Source organism: Bacillus rossius, chromosome 1 (genome assembly GCF_032445375.1).
Source record: "Bacillus rossius redtenbacheri isolate Brsri chromosome 1, Brsri_v3, whole genome shotgun sequence".
Classification (NCBI taxonomy): Eukaryota; Metazoa; Arthropoda; class Insecta; order Phasmatodea; family Bacillidae; genus Bacillus; species Bacillus rossius.
Window position 1 is genome coordinate 357,919,042 of NC_086330.1, and position 17,421 is coordinate 357,936,462.

Sequence of the window (17,421 nt, forward strand, 5' to 3'; positions counted from 1 at the left end):
ATATTTGGTAAATTTAAATAGTCAGAGTAAAAAATTAATTTCACGTCTAAAATACGTAAGAAAGCTAGCACTACAATGATAATAATACATATTGTCCATCTAAATACCAAATAGGCTTAATAGCACAGCTGTAGAGCGCGCGCTTGGTGACCTCAATTGACATGTTTTGAATCTCGTTACTAAAAAAAAAAAAAAAAAAAAAAAACGTTTTAATAACATTATAGTAAAATAATATTATAAAATAATAATGTTTAATCATCTCAATAAGGTTAACGTTTTTTAAGGAAGTATTTACAGACTGATTTCATTTAAACAGGAAAAAACAAATATACAAACATATACTTAGTGTTATAGTATGTGTTTTAAAATGTTTGAGAGTAATATTTTAGTAATTCCGTTGAATTATAGCTTTAACGTGTGCGAAACTTTATAACACTAAATTTTAGTTGAATTTTAACAATATGAACAGTATTTTAATAAAATGCCCTGCCAACAATCAGATCCAAAAACGGGGTTTAGGATTCTTTCATGTCTTCTTTTTTTTTTTATCGGATCTGTTTCTAATGATTAAAAATTTCCTATTGTTTCTTGCTGCTACATGCGCATGATGGTGGAAAGCATCGTCTAAGATTCAGGCAGCGAATTCTAGCGGCGGGTGCATTAATTACGTGTGTGTTTCTCGTGCAGAAATACTGTTACTTAAAAAGCGAATGTTTTATTTATCAGTATATTTACGACGCTCTGCATTATTTTAAGTATTCGACGTTAAATTTCGTGTCCGAATTTCGTGTAACGTTTTCCTGCAACATGAAAAAAAAAACACTTGCTAGCTGGAAATATAATATGTCTAGAGAATTAAAAATTGGTTGTCTGTAAAGTCGGTTTACGGACGATAGTTTAACGTGACGTTATAAAAAAACATTGATGAAATGATTGCATACTTTTATGAATAAAATTGAATCATTTTTATTGAATAATTATCACTATTTTGTATGGATACAAAGAAGGAGTGAAATGAAATCTACAATTCAATTGATAAATTTACTTTTATTTGCACTCATTAATTCAAATATGTTTATTACTTTAACGACGAGATTATTTTAACTATAACTTGTATACATGTTTGCTATTTAACTTCTTCCAATCTGTGTTATTCTGTTAAGGATAGGACGATGATAGAAAAAGTAGGAAACGAATGGGAGTGTTTCAAGTTTAATTGTGCCTCGTAAAAGTCAAATCGATGGTTGTTCCAACTCTAGTGTAAAAGAGATAGATGCAGCGCAAGCGTATTATGAGCGTAACGGGACACAGCGTAACGGGACAATGTGCGTTACGGGACACTTTTTCGTGCGTGCAGCCGGCGTTCATCGATTTATTAGACGTTGTCACGTCAAAAACACGAGAACACATTAATTTGCCCGTTATTGGGCTATGATGTTTTCACATCACTGACGAGTATTGAAAGACTCGCTCACGTGTATTTTATTTTCATTCTCTGTTTCGTCTAAAGCGAGGGGGGAGAAATAAATTGTATGCTATTTTTTTTCTCCCTCCCGTTTAAAGTATCTTCGCTTCAAAGTACCTTATAATGGCCACTCTCCCATGTCGCCTTGTCCTTCGGATGCGAACAATGATTGAGGGTGAAGTCGATTCTCCAGACCTTGAGCGATGCTATTCTTGTTGCATTTAGTTACGTAAGTATTACACGCAGCAGGTTATGGGAGCGAGTCGCACGTCAAATCCAAACAAACAAAAAAAAATATTATTTCTTTCGCTTTTAATGAACGCCACTCTCCGTGGCGTTGTCTGAGCAACGGCCTTGAATTTTTTTTACCACGCTTTTATTAGCTTCACCTGTATGCATGATTGAATGGACAGTGTACTAATATCTTTCCATCCAATTTGTACACACTTTTCGACGTCCGAATATATTAAAATTTTGCATACATATGAAGAACCTCCTCTGACAATACAATATTTTGATAAATAAAAACCTTAGTTTTAATGGGGTGTTGGGGGGGGGGGGTCAGAGAGTCAAAAAACCACTAATTTCGAGCTATAGGTGATATCCAGACTTTTTGTGTATCTATGAGGTCGGGGCTTGGTGGGAATTTGCCCCGGAGTAGACTGTGCCCAGGGTGAGGGAAGTTAGAAGACCCAAAATGTTGAAAATTTTAAAACCCAATGCTTTTTATTCGATTTGGTTTGTTTTCGATCTAAAAGGTCGGATTATGGTGAAAAATGTGCCTGGGTAAGGGGAGGGGGGTGCTAATCCCCCTAAATTTTGAAAATTATAGAAGTATATTTCTTTTCGATTAAGAGTTTTTCCGAGGTCATGTTATGGTGGAAAATGTGCCTGGCCTTCGTCTTTATCCCGCCTCGAAAGGGGGGACGGGGTAATGACCCCAATTTTCGACAATTTCAAAAATATATTCTTTTGATTTAGTGTATTTCTGAGGTCATGTTATGGTGGAAAATATGCCCCGGGTTTGTTAATGGCAATATGGGTACTATATCTGAAATTATCTGGCCACTCTTCTGGCGTGATCGATTGTGTGATACGGACATTCCATCAGTCCGTGTAGAGTTCGGCACAGATGGTGTACATATAATTAAACCAATAGCCATTCAGTTTGCAGCGAAATACAGTTATAGTACTACTGGAAGGCAAATATTACCATTATTTCTAAGTTGGGCATCTACCGTCTATTCTATGCACTGTAGATTATGCAGTTGTTTACTTGAGATAGAGTCTCTCTGCTGCCGGACAGGCTTATGCAGCTCTTAGTCGCGCAAAGTCACTGAATGGTTCCAAGTAGAAGAACTTGATTGCTCCATGATAACAAGAAAAGTTCCATGTAATGTTGACGCATAAGATGAAATGACTAGATTACGTGAACATTAATGACTATTTCTTTAAGTTCATTGTAACAAATACTTTAATCACTTATAATTTAGTATTTTTTAATTTGTTTCAATTACTCATTGAATATTTCTATTTTATTTTGATACGAAGAAGAATAAAATAAACTTACAGTTTATAAAAAAAAATTACAAAGCCGCTTTTATAGTTTAATGAACTAAAAATTAAAAAATTAAAATTTTTTAAAGTTTTTTGTCCAACAAAATGCACCACAAATGTGTACAACAAAAAGCGTGGGGTGTTTTCTTATTTCATTTTCGTAATGACTGTATCCTAAAATTAGTGATTTAAAATTTAAGACAAATGATATAAAGCACCCCCTGGGTGATGATCCGGAAAGAGAAGGACCCCCCCCCCCCTCCCAATTGAAATACGAAGCCCCTCACTAACGGAGGCCTGCCTGCACATGCAAAGGATGACTGAGAAACGTAATTTATGTCAAAACTATATTTTATGGAAAACTTTCTGAATATTTTAAAGTTTATTCTTATTGCAGGCATGTAGGCCAAAATATGGGCAGTGTATACAGAGTACGGGCACCGCATCCATATATGACGTGTCGGTTAACCCCACGTGCAAAATTCTCGGGCCGACCCCCCCCACCCCCCCCCCCCCCCCCCAAATTTTTTTGTAAATTTCCCCTGCGAAGCCTATAGATTTGCGCTCCTGAAGCACCCCATTACTAATTTTAAGTAAATTATTGCTATTAAGTTCCTATATTAATTTTCGTAATGACTATATCCTAAAATAAATTGATAGAAAATCTATTACATTTCGTATTGTTATTACTGATAGAAAATTTCAGACAAATGATACCAAGCAACCACACGTTTTTAGTTATACAGAGTCGTGGTGCATTATTTGGATTAAAATATAATTTTAATTTAATTTTTTCTTAATTTTTAGTTAATTCAACGATAAAAGCGGGTATTTTTATTTTTTTTCTTTAACTAGAAGTTTATTTGCCTCCTAATTCTTAGGCAGGTCTAAGGGGGTAGTATCCAAATTTAACTTTGTGTCTACACTCAGTGTTTTTATTTTTGTCTTCAATGAAATAAATATAATAACTATAGATAATTGTTTTGAAAACGTTTGTCAATAAATTCATTAAACGCTAATTTAAAGAATTTTAATATCTATGCCAATTCAATTTAAATCACTGTGTGATCTAAGACCATGTTATCATTTTGTATGCAGTTTAGAATTTATTAACTGTTTCTACGTAGCCATAGTAGTAAAACTTTATAATTTAACAAGTTTATGAAATAATAGATGCAAAATAATCCAAGATATTACCCCGTTATGTCCCAGATATCGAGCAATACACTATAATAATGTTTTTTTTTTTTACTTTTTACAAGGAAAATCTTTGGAAACCCCTAATTTTCCCTACCCTTCTATATATCTTATTGTAGTGTCCTAACTTATATATATATATATATATATGCTCTGGTGTCACTATGTACTGTTTCCATGCCATGAACTGCAGGAAGAGACAATTATGTCTGGCATTACAGCTAGTGTGTAAAAGTAGTTTTTTTTTTTTTTTGTGTATTACTAAGAATTTTCGTTTAGCTTCAGTTAAATTCATCGTTGTCAAGGACGCAAAAATTCTGTGATTTCTAACAAGAGTACAAGGGAGCAATCGCAGGCGCGGGCATGCCATATTGCAGTCTAATGAGTGATCAGATTGCACAGCAAAAAAAAAAAATTATGCATGTCCTTATGTAAATTCTCTTTAAGTAAAAAAAAAAAACGGAAATTCCGCTCCGGCTGGCGAGAGACAACACAACGGCCTTCGTAGCGGCAGGTATGCATATTAACCGGAACGATCACTCTACGAGTCGTCTGGCCCGTGCATACATTTGTGCATTCGTCCACACGTGCATACATTGTAACTTTGTGCCCTACAGCACACGGCTTGTGGGTAGAGACCGGAAAAATTGTCGAATTCATTTCGCGATAGGCTAAAATACAAATAGTTATACCTCAGTGCTGCCTCTGCTATTGGCTCACAACTCACCTGGATGACTCTGGGCCAATGAGAAACACCCGACCAAAGCTTTATCGAATCACAGGCTGCTACGTTGGGACGTCTCACAAGACAGCAGCCAATGGGTGGGTGGCATTTGACCGAGTGTACGTAGAACTATGGAGTTCATCCTACAGGTCATTTAACCCGCGAATTTTTCCGGTCTCTACTTGTGGATTATTTTTGTATAGCTACATGAAATGCTTGTTTTTTTCGAGACAACACTTGGAGCATAATTTTATATTTTAACTGATGTTTCGTGCAAGCATTTTTTTTCTTCAAACCATTAAAATAAAAGATAATCTAACATTCAATAACTTGACTTTTATTTTGTTTTTATTATTCTCATTGATGTGCGCAGTTAATACTGGAAAGCTATTCAGGGAGCGGTTTACAAATAACTTTAACTATTGGAGGTACTGGGACAATACTCCGAGGCATGAAAAACTCCGAACCCAGTATTATTGCGAGTTCTATTTTGTAGTGATACAGTTGTTTTCATGTAAGTGTATCTGAAATTTTACATGAATATGTCTGTTCCAATAGAATGCATGCTTGATTGGCGTAATAGAAACAAACTTTAATTTTGCGTGCAAATAGTTAATAGAAATAAAATAATAAATGGACCAGAGTGATATTATATATACTGTTGGAAAATTATAAATTCAATCGATTTAAAAAATTTGAATGATTCCTTCGAATTCAATAATAATATAAAGTACCTAAATAAAAATAATTATTTTAATTTAGTAAAATAACCGATATAAATATTTGTTAATAATAAAAATAAATAAGTATGCTGAATGTTTGTTTTAATTATTAATTTTAATTATTTCTTAAAAAATAATGTAATGATTTATAATGCAAAATAAATTATACATACGGAAACAACCTAATTCACATAAGTACACTTGGAAAAATTTATAAACACAATTTCTGTCACTAGTATTCCCAATATATATGTTTTTTTTAATTATACGAAACAGTATTCAATAGCAATCACTAAAGTTATAAGATTTAAAAGCACATATGTGATTTTTTTTTTTTTTTTTTTTTTTTTCGTCCTGTGAAAATTTTGTTGCACGTTGCGCGCGCATCGCAGAAATTCTCTCTCGTAATTTTTTTTTTCATATAACGCGCCTAACGAAACATAACCTCAAAAAATTCACAGAATAGCGATTATTCGTACCAGCAAGCGCCGTCACGTGCGGCGGTGAAAGTGTGCGTGTGTGTGGGCGAGGCACTGCGTGGCCTTCGCAGCCTCCCCCCTTCTCTGCGCAGACATGGGAAAGTCCCCCCCCCCCCCCCCCGCCATTTCTCTCTCTTTCTAGACGCGACGCGCTACCTCGATTTTTTTTTCCTAACCTAACTAAAACTAAGTGTATTTTGTTTGGGAGGGTCTGGGTTAGGGAAGACTTTAGGTGCGTCCCAGGCCGAAGCCTTTACGCCTATTCCTGCTGGGTTTAAGCCATGCAGACAAGGGAGCATGCATCGTGTGCTTGTTCGGGGATTGGCCAGCCATGGCTGCGATTGGCGCCATGACTAACTCCCCTTCTTAATACTAGACTATAACTAGATAAGTTGGGCCCAGGTAAAACCTCCATAGACAGAGGGAAAACCCTGGGCGCTTTCATGCGGGATGCAAAATTTCATGCATTAATTACAAGCAGGTTGGTTACAGGAACAGAAGGATGGTTCAGGAAGAAGAGTTGGTCAGAGTAGAAAGAGTCTACCATGCGGGGGTTGGGCGCTTGGACGATTGTGTCCGCTTGTGGTGTTTAGGGGCACTGGTTTTTTGGGGGCGACTTAGTCGTTTCCCCCCAGCTGCCAGCCAGCTGAAACTTAATACTATTTTGTATTCTAAATCTAAATGACATGTGTTGTAGCGTATGTGTGGGCATTAAATGTTTTGATTACGTTAATTATCCGCGAGCTGAGACAGGGGCCTTACTCCAGAGAAACTATAGCTTCCGGTCGCCTGTCGCCTGTCAATGGCTGTCGGCACTTAGAGAAATTAGTTCGTCCGTCATTGCTGCGCTACCTCGAAACACACGAGCTTTTCGAAGGTACTCTCCCCCTCCGACAGTCACCAAAACGCGCGCGTGACCTGCATTCCAAATGGACTGGTCCGCGGCCCGGAGCGGGCCTTTGGCCGAAATTCAGGCGGCTGGTCAAGGCTCGCTCTTTCAAGGTCAACGATCCGGCGTCATCGAGTGGGACTACCTTATTCGTTTGTTTTTTTTAAATACATCCCACAACACTTGCAGAACACAGTGATGCATGAGTGTAGACCAGGAAAATTTCGTGGATTCATTTCGTGATTGGCTGAAGCTCAAACCTTCGTGCTGCTTGTGCTACAGATAAGAGGCAAGATTGTATGGTGAATAGCTTTTAAAAAAACCCGCAATAACAGCGAAATTGAAGTCAATACACCGTCGAAGACCGAAATGCAGCGAAAGCCCTCAACTGCCTCATTTTGTGTATTAAAATACATAAATAATGAAATCAATATTTTTTTTTGTCGTATTAAATACATTTAAAATATTAACTACTAAGTAAAAAATAATTACTAGTCTCTGTGTTTAGTTTTTACAAAATAAAATATGGCGGTCTATGGCTTTATGTGGTTAAAGTCACTAGGAAATATGTAAGTATAATGATTTTGGGTTTTTAACATTGCATATAGAACTTTTATATATATTAATTGTATACTAAGCATGATTACAAAAGAATTATTGAATGTAATAGATGCCGTTTTTTGTTTAACTTACTCTTATCAATATGTGTAGTATTGATTTATGTACACAAGTGTCTAACCACGAATAGTTAAACCAGGTGATAGCAGTCATTGTGCTTGATATGTAGGCTATTTGTTATCATGTGATTTAAATTTGTATGACAATAAAGACGAAATCGTCAAGCTTTTAATGCCGAAACTTGTTTTTTTTATAACGCCATAGAATCTTGGCTCTAGCTATTAGTTCACTGTTAATCTGAAGGTCAGTAGACCAATTAGAGGCCCTCAGTCAAAGATGTATCGAATCACGAGTCTCCCAATTGAGACGCCTCACAATTCAGCAGTCAATGAACAGGCGACGTTTGACCGAGTATGCACAGGATCATTGAGTCCATCCTGAACTTCATCGAACCCGCTAATTTTTCCAGCCCCAATGTATGAGAGATTTTTTTTTTCCTAGATTCCAAACAGCACAATACATTTCGTGGAGTTACCTGATACACTCTTAGAAATCACAGTAAAATTACGGAATTCTAAACGAAGGAATTAACCTCAAATAAACGAAGAGTTATTCGTAATTTTATATGAATGAATCTTCGTAGGAACTACGCTGTACTTTTACTTCCCGAGTTCTGTTTTCTTAAGGAAAACACAGACTACACTCGTAGGAGAAATAACAGAGTTTTTTTTGCATGAGTGTTTACAAGTTTTTGAATGTTTTGCTAGTATACCAAGATTATTCTTGGATTCATGTTCAAGGTCAATAAACTTAGAACCCGAAAATTTACGAAGATAATGGTATATTTACGAACATCCCTGAATAATTTGTAACAAGCTGTTTTTTTCCTTAAATTTAAGGTGAAAATTTTTAACAGTGTGTACAGAAATTGTGAGGCATAAGTACGTTTAATCAGTGGTAGGTAGGGACCTTAAAAATTCGCGGGTTCAATGACTTGTAGGATGAACTCCATAGTTCTACGTACACTCGGTCAAATGCCACCCACTCATTGGCTGCTGTCTTGTGAGACGTCCCAACGTAGCAGCCTGTGATTCGATAAAGCTTCTGTTGGGTGTTTCTCATTGGCCCAGATTCATCCAGGTGAGTTGTGAGCCAATAGCAGAGGCAGCACTGAGGTATAACTATTTGCATTTTAGCCTATCGCGTAATGAATTCGCGAATTTTTCCGGTCCCTAGTGGTAGGTGATGCCGAAAACAAGCTAATTTGTTTTGTCAAGGATCGTCTTGACCGAAAACGCAATGCTGCGAAGGTGCGGGTGCGAAACGTAATACACAAATTTGAATTTCGCGGTACTAGCAACAACGAGCACCTCATTGGCTGAGAGGACGCGCGATCGCAGCGCCGTGACTCCTGAACGAGCCGGTAGCAGACGCCACACACAGAAGTGACTGGCAGTCTGTTGTGCAGCACCCTTCGTGGTAAGAAACCAGAACGAAGCTTTAACCAAATGCTCAAAGATAAAATAATTAACCAATTCAGAATTCAACCAAAAGGCTAATTTTCAAGTAACTAGGTAAAAACTAAGCATAGGTAATGATTGGAAAGATTCGCAGATTTTTATGACCTTCGGGATGGACTACACAATCCTCTGTAAACTCAAGTAGCGCTAGTTCACCGGCTGCCGATTTGTAATTTTGGTCCCAACTGATGGTTTGCCTGCGATGCGACACTTCTTTGGCTAAAGGTTTCTCACAGGCCCAAGAGTCGTTCCGATGAACAGTGAGCCAGTAGCAAAAGCAGCTTGGAGCCTGTCTCCAAGAATAAACATACACGTGCTGGAAAGTAATCAGCACTTAAAAACCTCGTATTCCATTAAAAACCAGTCACTCACACACAGACTCAAGCAGTAGGTAAATATCGAAGTGGTCATGGTGAGTAGGTGTTCAAGAGGTGTTTCTTTTTATTTTTTTTTTCCAGACTGTATTGAAATTAGTTAGGTGTTGTGATTGCCTTGGCGCCTGGGTCTGGTTCATTCCAGAGCCTGTTGCTCGCGGCTGCAAATAGATTCCCGTACATTCCGGTCGGATCTCGTGACGCGGATCTCTCTGCGCTCGGCCTTGGGCTTTGAATATACACACTGTATAGAAGTCGCGAGTGGATAGGATTTACTCTACGTTTTTCAGAAGCGTATGAAGAGCAGCTTGGGAACTTCACCGCTGCAGTGCGCTGCCGTAACGCCCTGTATCGTCTTAGTTGTTATGTACACGTTAGAACGCAGCACTGTCGCCCGTTGTCATTCCCCGCACCACCCCACCTATCATTCAATGCAGCTCAAGGTCGTTCAACAGGAGGGGGAAGGGGTGTTTGAAGAGTTCGACACTTGTCCGCTAGGGACCACCACAAGTCGTTGCCCTAGAGATGGTGGCGATTGCGGCGGTGAATTAACCAACTACCTCAAAACCGTATTAGAAATTTTAACCTGGGCTGGCGACTTCTGTACAGTATATATATTCAAAGGCCTTGGGGGCGTAGTTCCAGTGGTCGCTGGGGACGTCTGGAGGGGACTTTGTGCACGTCGTGCGTGTGGCGTGTGTCCGTCCCGGAGGCCGGTCCCCGCGACAAGACACGCGCCGTCCGGTGGTCGAGACGTCAGTTTCGTCGGGAGTCCCACGGGACCCGGCTTCCGCGCGGATGTCGAGAAACCGCTACCTGTCGCGGTCGCTACCGTGGCGCGACTTCCAGGAGAGAAAAAAAAATTGGTTGTCTGTAAAGTCGGTTTACGGACGATAGTTTAACCTGACAACGTCATAACAAAACATTTATGAAACGATTGCATACTTTTATGAATAAAATTGAATCATTTTTATTGAATAATTATCACTATTTTGTATGGATACAAAGAAGGAGTGAAATGAAATCTACAATTCAATTGATAAATTTACTTTTATTTGCACTCATTAATTCAAATATGTTTATTACCTAACGAAGAGATTATTTTAACTATAACTTTTATACATGTTTGCTATTGAACTTCTTCCAATCTGTGTTATTCTGTTAGTGGATAGGACGATGATAGGAAAAGTAGGAAACGAATGGGAGTGTTTCAAGTTTAATGTGCCTCGAAAAAGTCAAATCGATGGTTGTTCCAATCGAGTGGAAGAGAGATAGATGCGGCGCAAGCGTACAATGAGCGTAACGGGACAATGTGCGTAATGAGACACTTTTTCGTGCGTGCAGGCGGCGTTCATCGATTTATTTGACGTCACGTCAAAAAATACCTAGTTCATTGTTCCGTGGTCCCTCCACCCGAAAACTATCGTCGACTCCTGCACACACAGAGCGAGTTTAAATTCCACCGACAAACTTAGACTGCTGTTTTATCACGATCAAATAAAATGAGAACCTACATGGCCTAAAATGGTTACCAAGGCCGGCATACGTGTTTGAAAGTTGGGGGTTGAATTTTATTGTAAATAATAGAGAAAGTTCTTAGCAATGAAAAAACACCGAGCGTCTGTTTCACGTTGAATGGAACGAGATTCTACAACCACCGCAAATTTCGACGGTGTAGCAGAAGTATGTCATTGAAATAATTTGGGGTAGAGACACGTGTTACCCCCAATTGTTACAATGGAATAATTTCATCAGGTAGTTTAGATTCCATTTTTATTTTTTTGTATTTTCGTCATTCATGCACGATTCAACCTTTCCTGTCCTCTTAAAGGTCACGCAAGTATTCATAATTTGAACACATTGCCTTGCTTCTTACCGTAACTGGATCATATTTGAGTAAATATCTGTTTGGAAAATTTAGAACGAAACGCAATAAGAAATAGTGCTGTCGTGATAAATTTACAAGCAAAGTCCTGAAATAATAGTTATGTCCAGAGAACGAAATAACCGAAATGTCGTGCGAGGTCTAGCTTAAATTGCTGCTGTGAATTTTTGGCATGCGTGACCACCTTTCACCTGGCTTCACTCCTGACTTCGAGAGACACACAGAAAAGATTTCCTGCACTTTTACAAAAGATTCCTTTGGAAACCAGTTGCCAAGAAATAGTTTGTAATATTACAAGAAAGATTGTACAACGCATGAGTATGGTTATTTTTGCGTGCGTGAAATATATTTTTCAAGATAATAAGGAATATTTCCTACAAAAACTGGTGCATAGTTTTATATTTGAATTGAAGTTTAGTTCAAGCATTTTTTTTTGTAAACCATGGACAAGGTAACCTAATATTCAAACAATTTGACTTTATTTTGTTTTATTATTCTTAAAAATGCAGGTAGTTAACACTGGAAAGTTATTCAGGTTATTGTTTACAAATAACATTTAACTATTGGAGGTATTGGGACAACACAGAGCATAAATGCCCGGGTAAGAATCCGAACCCAGTGTTACTGCGAACACTATTTGGTAAAGATACAGTTGTTTTCATGTAGGTGTACGAATTTACAAAAAAACATATCTTTAATTTTACATGAATATTTCTGTTCCGTTTACAACGAAAAAAAAAAAAAAAAAAAAAGACATTTGCAGTGCGCCACATGCAGCGAGATCGCAGCCTTGAACGGTGAGTGATGCCATCGGTCAAGCCAGCACACATGCTCCAGTTGTTGAGCTGGAGCAGAAGTTGTGCTCTGTGAGATGAAGCAGATGCTCGACAGATGACCCGTGAAGCCAGTAGGGTACATACAGTCTGTGCCACGCATCTCGTCTCAAAACTTGTCGGTTCCCGAAAATAAAACCAGTTGGAGCCCGCTCCCCAACTGTCGCTTGCAGAGCATTACCTGACTTTTTTTTTTAACTCACCTGGGGAGATAATACATTTTCGTTCTCTACAACTTCTCTCGCGGTGTTCGTATTTTGGTTCGAATCCTATCTGAGCGGTCGTTACCAACGTGTCCTTCTTGATAACAAAATGTCCAAGTGGCTTCCCAATAACAAACGGGTGTCCCTCAAGGTTGGATTCTTGGTCCACTTTTATTTGCTATATTCATTAATGGCTTATCTAAATGCCTTAAAAATTGGCAATGTCACAAGTATGCTCACGATGTACAGATGTATCTTCATACCAAAGCATCTGATAATAATCAGTCCATTAGTAGAGACCTGAAAAATTCGCGGGTTCATTTCGTGTTATGCTAAAATTCTAATAATTATACCTTAGTGCTGCTTCTGTCATTGGTTCACTGTTAATCTGGAGGACTGAGGGCCAATTAGAGACCCTCACTCATAGAAGTGTCGAATCACAGGCCACCCAGTCGAGACGACTCACAAGTCAGCAGTCAGTGAACAGTTGGCATTTGCCCGAGTGTGTAGAGGATATTGGAGTATATCCTGGAGGTCATTGAAACCATCCATTAGTAATGTTAATTATGATCTCGCTTCCGTTTTGAGACGGACAAGTGTTAATAACCTCGTGTTAAATATTGATAAACTCTAAAGTCGATAAATTTAATATACATAATATAAGTATCTTTTTAAAACCAATCTTCATACATTTAAATGTAACGACACGAATCTGATCACGAACACTCCTGACAGAACAACAGTGGCGGAAGGGCTCACAGCAAGGGCGTTATCTGAGGAAGGAGAGATTGCGAAATAAAGACAGTGCGTCATCTGTGAGAAGTCATAAGAACTACAACCTGTATGATTACTCGTAAGATTAAAACTCATCCGAAACATGCCCCATCTTCCGTTTTGAGCTTTTGATACGTAGGCCACACTATTAGAAATTTGCAATGTAAAATGGCAAAGAACGCTGGTTATGGATTAAGTCTTCATAAGTTTACGGATTTACATCTAACTTACTTTGGACATGAATCAGCAATAAAAATATAACTATATACACAAAGCATTCAAAAACTTTTCGAGTCTACAGCAAAAACCTTTTTTTTTTTCCTTCCGCACGTGCGTGTGTTTACCTTGCTTACAACGTAACATGGAACTCTGAAGTCGGGAGACTTCGGAGATCCAGCTATCTGAGAATACGAACAACTCATCTGTTATTTGAGGTTGGTTCTTCGTCGAAAATTCCGCAAATTCTACTAGAAATCTCTAACGGTGTACGTGAAACCACTGGCGTTGTTTCGGGGACAAAGTTCTCCGCGAAGCAGGCTTGGATGGCGCTGGTGGCGGCAGGGTCTCCACAAGGAAAAAATATTTCGTACCAACTTAGGCGAGAAAAAAGTACTAGATTAGAAAAAAAGTACTAAATTTTAATTTGTTATGGTTTGTAACAATTTAGGAAGTTATTATGACATTGCAATGCTCAAACTTAAATATCACACCACACACACATACATTCCATAGGTTTTTAAAAATAATTACGCTTAATAATAAAACATGTTGGAGTTACAATAATATTATTATATTAAAGAAAAATGTACTAGATCTGTACTAAACCATTAATAAAGTTATAAAAGTACTAGATCTAGTAAGAAAGTACTAACTGTGGAGACCCTGGGCGGCGGTGGGCCCCGAAGCCGACCAGATAACGGAGTGTAGGTCGGGGCGAGGCGTGGGCGACTGCGCGCGCATGCGAGGGAATGCGGCATGAGGGTGGAGGGGGAGGGGGGAGACTGGCGCCTTATCATCATTCTGTTGGAAACACGGACAACGACCACAGGGCAACAACAGCATTGGCCAGCGTCGACAAGGAAGGGCGGACTTGCGGTCCGAACCCCCCGCCGCGCGCCCGAAGAATTCAAGAAGGACATCCTCCCCGACGATGCAGGTACAGTCGGTTCACCTACAAAAGGGGCCCCCCGCCTGGTGTGTCGGTTGAGTGCGGGGTTTGATAAAGTGCGACGCTCGCTGGTGCTTCCAGCGCGGTGTCTCCTCTGGACTATTAGCGTGTAGTCTTGTCGTGTGATACGGGCTGTAACCGCAACATTATATGGCGGAGAAACGAATGTAAAGTCTCTTTGAGTGCTTTCAAGAATCTGAACCAGGTGTTTTGTGGTTAAAAAATTATTCTGAAAACACGCGTTTTTAGATATTTTCATTCTCTATCTAAAAAAAAATACAGTTTAAAAACGAAATACGGGAACAGGACTAAATACGCATCCTCTCTCAGCGTATTTTCAAGTGCGTTTTCGCAAACATACGATACTTTGGCAGCTTGAGCAATTTTTAAATCACGTCATATTGGTTACTTTATTTTTCGTGCCGTGACTATTACTTAATGCCTATCCATTTAAAAATATATGTACCTGGATAGCTCTAATACAGTGGTTTTGTTTCATCACAAACCTTGTCATCACCAGACATTTAATTCCTATCAGTGGCGAACGCAGGGAAGGGATAAAGGGATATATCAACCCCTCCCCCTACTACTCGAAGTTGTGAAACAAGTGAAGGCAGTATGTTATTTTGGGTGCTGCAAAGTGAGCTGTTACAAAACCCGCAATTTTAACTGTGTGAGAAACCGCGTCGCTTGCGGCTTTAACTGTACGTCCATATGTCAGTGGGTTAGTGCCAAAAGTAATGTAAGTTTTTATGGAAAACACGTGTTCAATTTTAATTATTTTTTCATCACCACATCCCTCCTTCTCCCCGAAAAAAAGATTCCTGGTTTCGCCACTGCTTCTCATTGCTGTAAAACGTCACACAAGAGTTCATAACCGAGAGCTCTTGTGTGACATTTTTTTTCTCTCGCAAATATTCATATTCTGTGTGATAAATCTCTATCTTTTTTTTTTTTTTGTTTCCTTAAAACCCATTCAACAATTTTTTGAGTGATGGTTTGATAAATTAGCAGAGAGACAACATTTTTAATTGTTATTGTTTTGGTCTCTGAACTACTTCTTATATCCAAATCTACTCTGTGAAAAATAGTTAAATTTTACACCGGTGTAGGTGGCACTGATGTGGGTATATTTTTTCCTCACATTTGTAAGTGTATTTTAACATACACCGGTATGTATAAAGGAAAGTTTTGTTTTAAAATAACACCAACAAAGAAGGTTTAATTTTACACATCACTGAGAGGTGATTAAACTATCTAACATTAAAAATCACATATACACTGCACGCGTAGTTTTACACAGTTTGGATAAGTAATTATACTAATTTAGAAGTAAATTTGCACGTACATTGTCTGTGTTACCATGCGGTGCTCGTATGCGTAACATAGTGTAAAATAACGCCCTTTTTTGCCTGTGTATGTAAAATTACGCTGGACTTGGTGGGTTCTGTCATTCATCAAGTGAAATTATAAAAGCAATTTTACACTTTTTATGTAGTAGTGTGGCTTCTTGTAGATACCTTTGTGAAATCCTGAGTGCGGTATTTCGTGCTCGAACCATGATCGCAAATGCTCATCTCGCATTCCGAAAGTAACGACCTTCACCATTAGGTTCCATAATGGCTTGGAAACCATAGCATTAATAAAATATATAAAAAATAATATTTGTTTGAAGTATATAAATAGGTCTATAAGAAGCCATTTTGGGTACTAGGGAGGGGGGGCGTCGACTGCTTCTTTTAATCACTTTTGTTCCACTAGCGATATTTTAACTTACAAAATTTGCTTCCAGATTCGCTAGTGTCACTTGCTTTGATTCCAGTTATTACATCCTCTGACAAAGTTAACTGTTTTCTAGGTTCAGTGTCATTTCACCCCAATAATGAAAGGGAAAATTTAGCACTATATAATTAGTAATTTTACTCGATCAAACATGTAAAGTAACAACTGCTTAGCAACTGTAGTTATTATCGAAAGTCTGGGTAAAAATATTTGGTACCTTTTATACATGCCAACCAAGTTTTCGTTTCACATCTACATTCGTGTGAAAATACCCGAAGTCGATGTTTCTTTAAGATATGTTTTGTAATTTATTTGACAGGGTTGACTTCATTGAAAATAAAATAAAACACAATGAGTTTTAATAACTTATCCATAATTACGTGTAAAAATACACCTACTTCGAAAGTAAATTATCATTTTCTTACCGTGTAGGAACAAAAGGACACAAGTGATTAGATTAAAACGTGTTGATTGTGTTTTAAAATGCATACTGCGTGAATAAAACTACACAAATCATATTGGTGTATTATTGTCACAACACAATGTGTAATTTGGAATTTACTACATTTTTATGTATTTTTACAAAGACATTGTGGGCGTAAAACTATCAGAAGAATCGTTAATGTACATGGAAACTGTGTATTTTTACACCAAAGTGGAGTTTTTAGAATATAAACTTATATTTGGCGTAAAATTATACGACAGGGGTAACTTTACTCAAATAATGTGTAAAAGTGTACAAACTGCGTGTGTTTTTCCGAAATAAGCGACGAAACTCAATGTGTAAGTTTACACTTTGCTATAGTATAAAATATTTTTTATGTCTTATTTACATACACAAATCAGTTATACGTGTATAAGTTAGTAGGTGTATAGATTTTGTTAGTTACATATGTATAAAACATGACAAAATAGAATATAACAGTGGCGTTAAATAGATTATGGTAGTTACATATGTATAAAACATGACAAATTAGAATATTAACAGTGGCGTTAATAAAACTGGTTTTTCAGTAGGAAGGACTTATATAAAGGCATTCCATAATTTACAGGCCATGTATGTGGACGAATCCTTGTAAATTGGTGTGTGAATTTTGAGTACCCAAAATTAGTTATTATTTCTTGTGTTGTGACGATAAACGGAATAGAAACTGACATATATTTCTGTCATATAATTGGGAGCTTTTTACTAATACTTTAAAATGAGCTGAATAATGATAAAACATTTTTT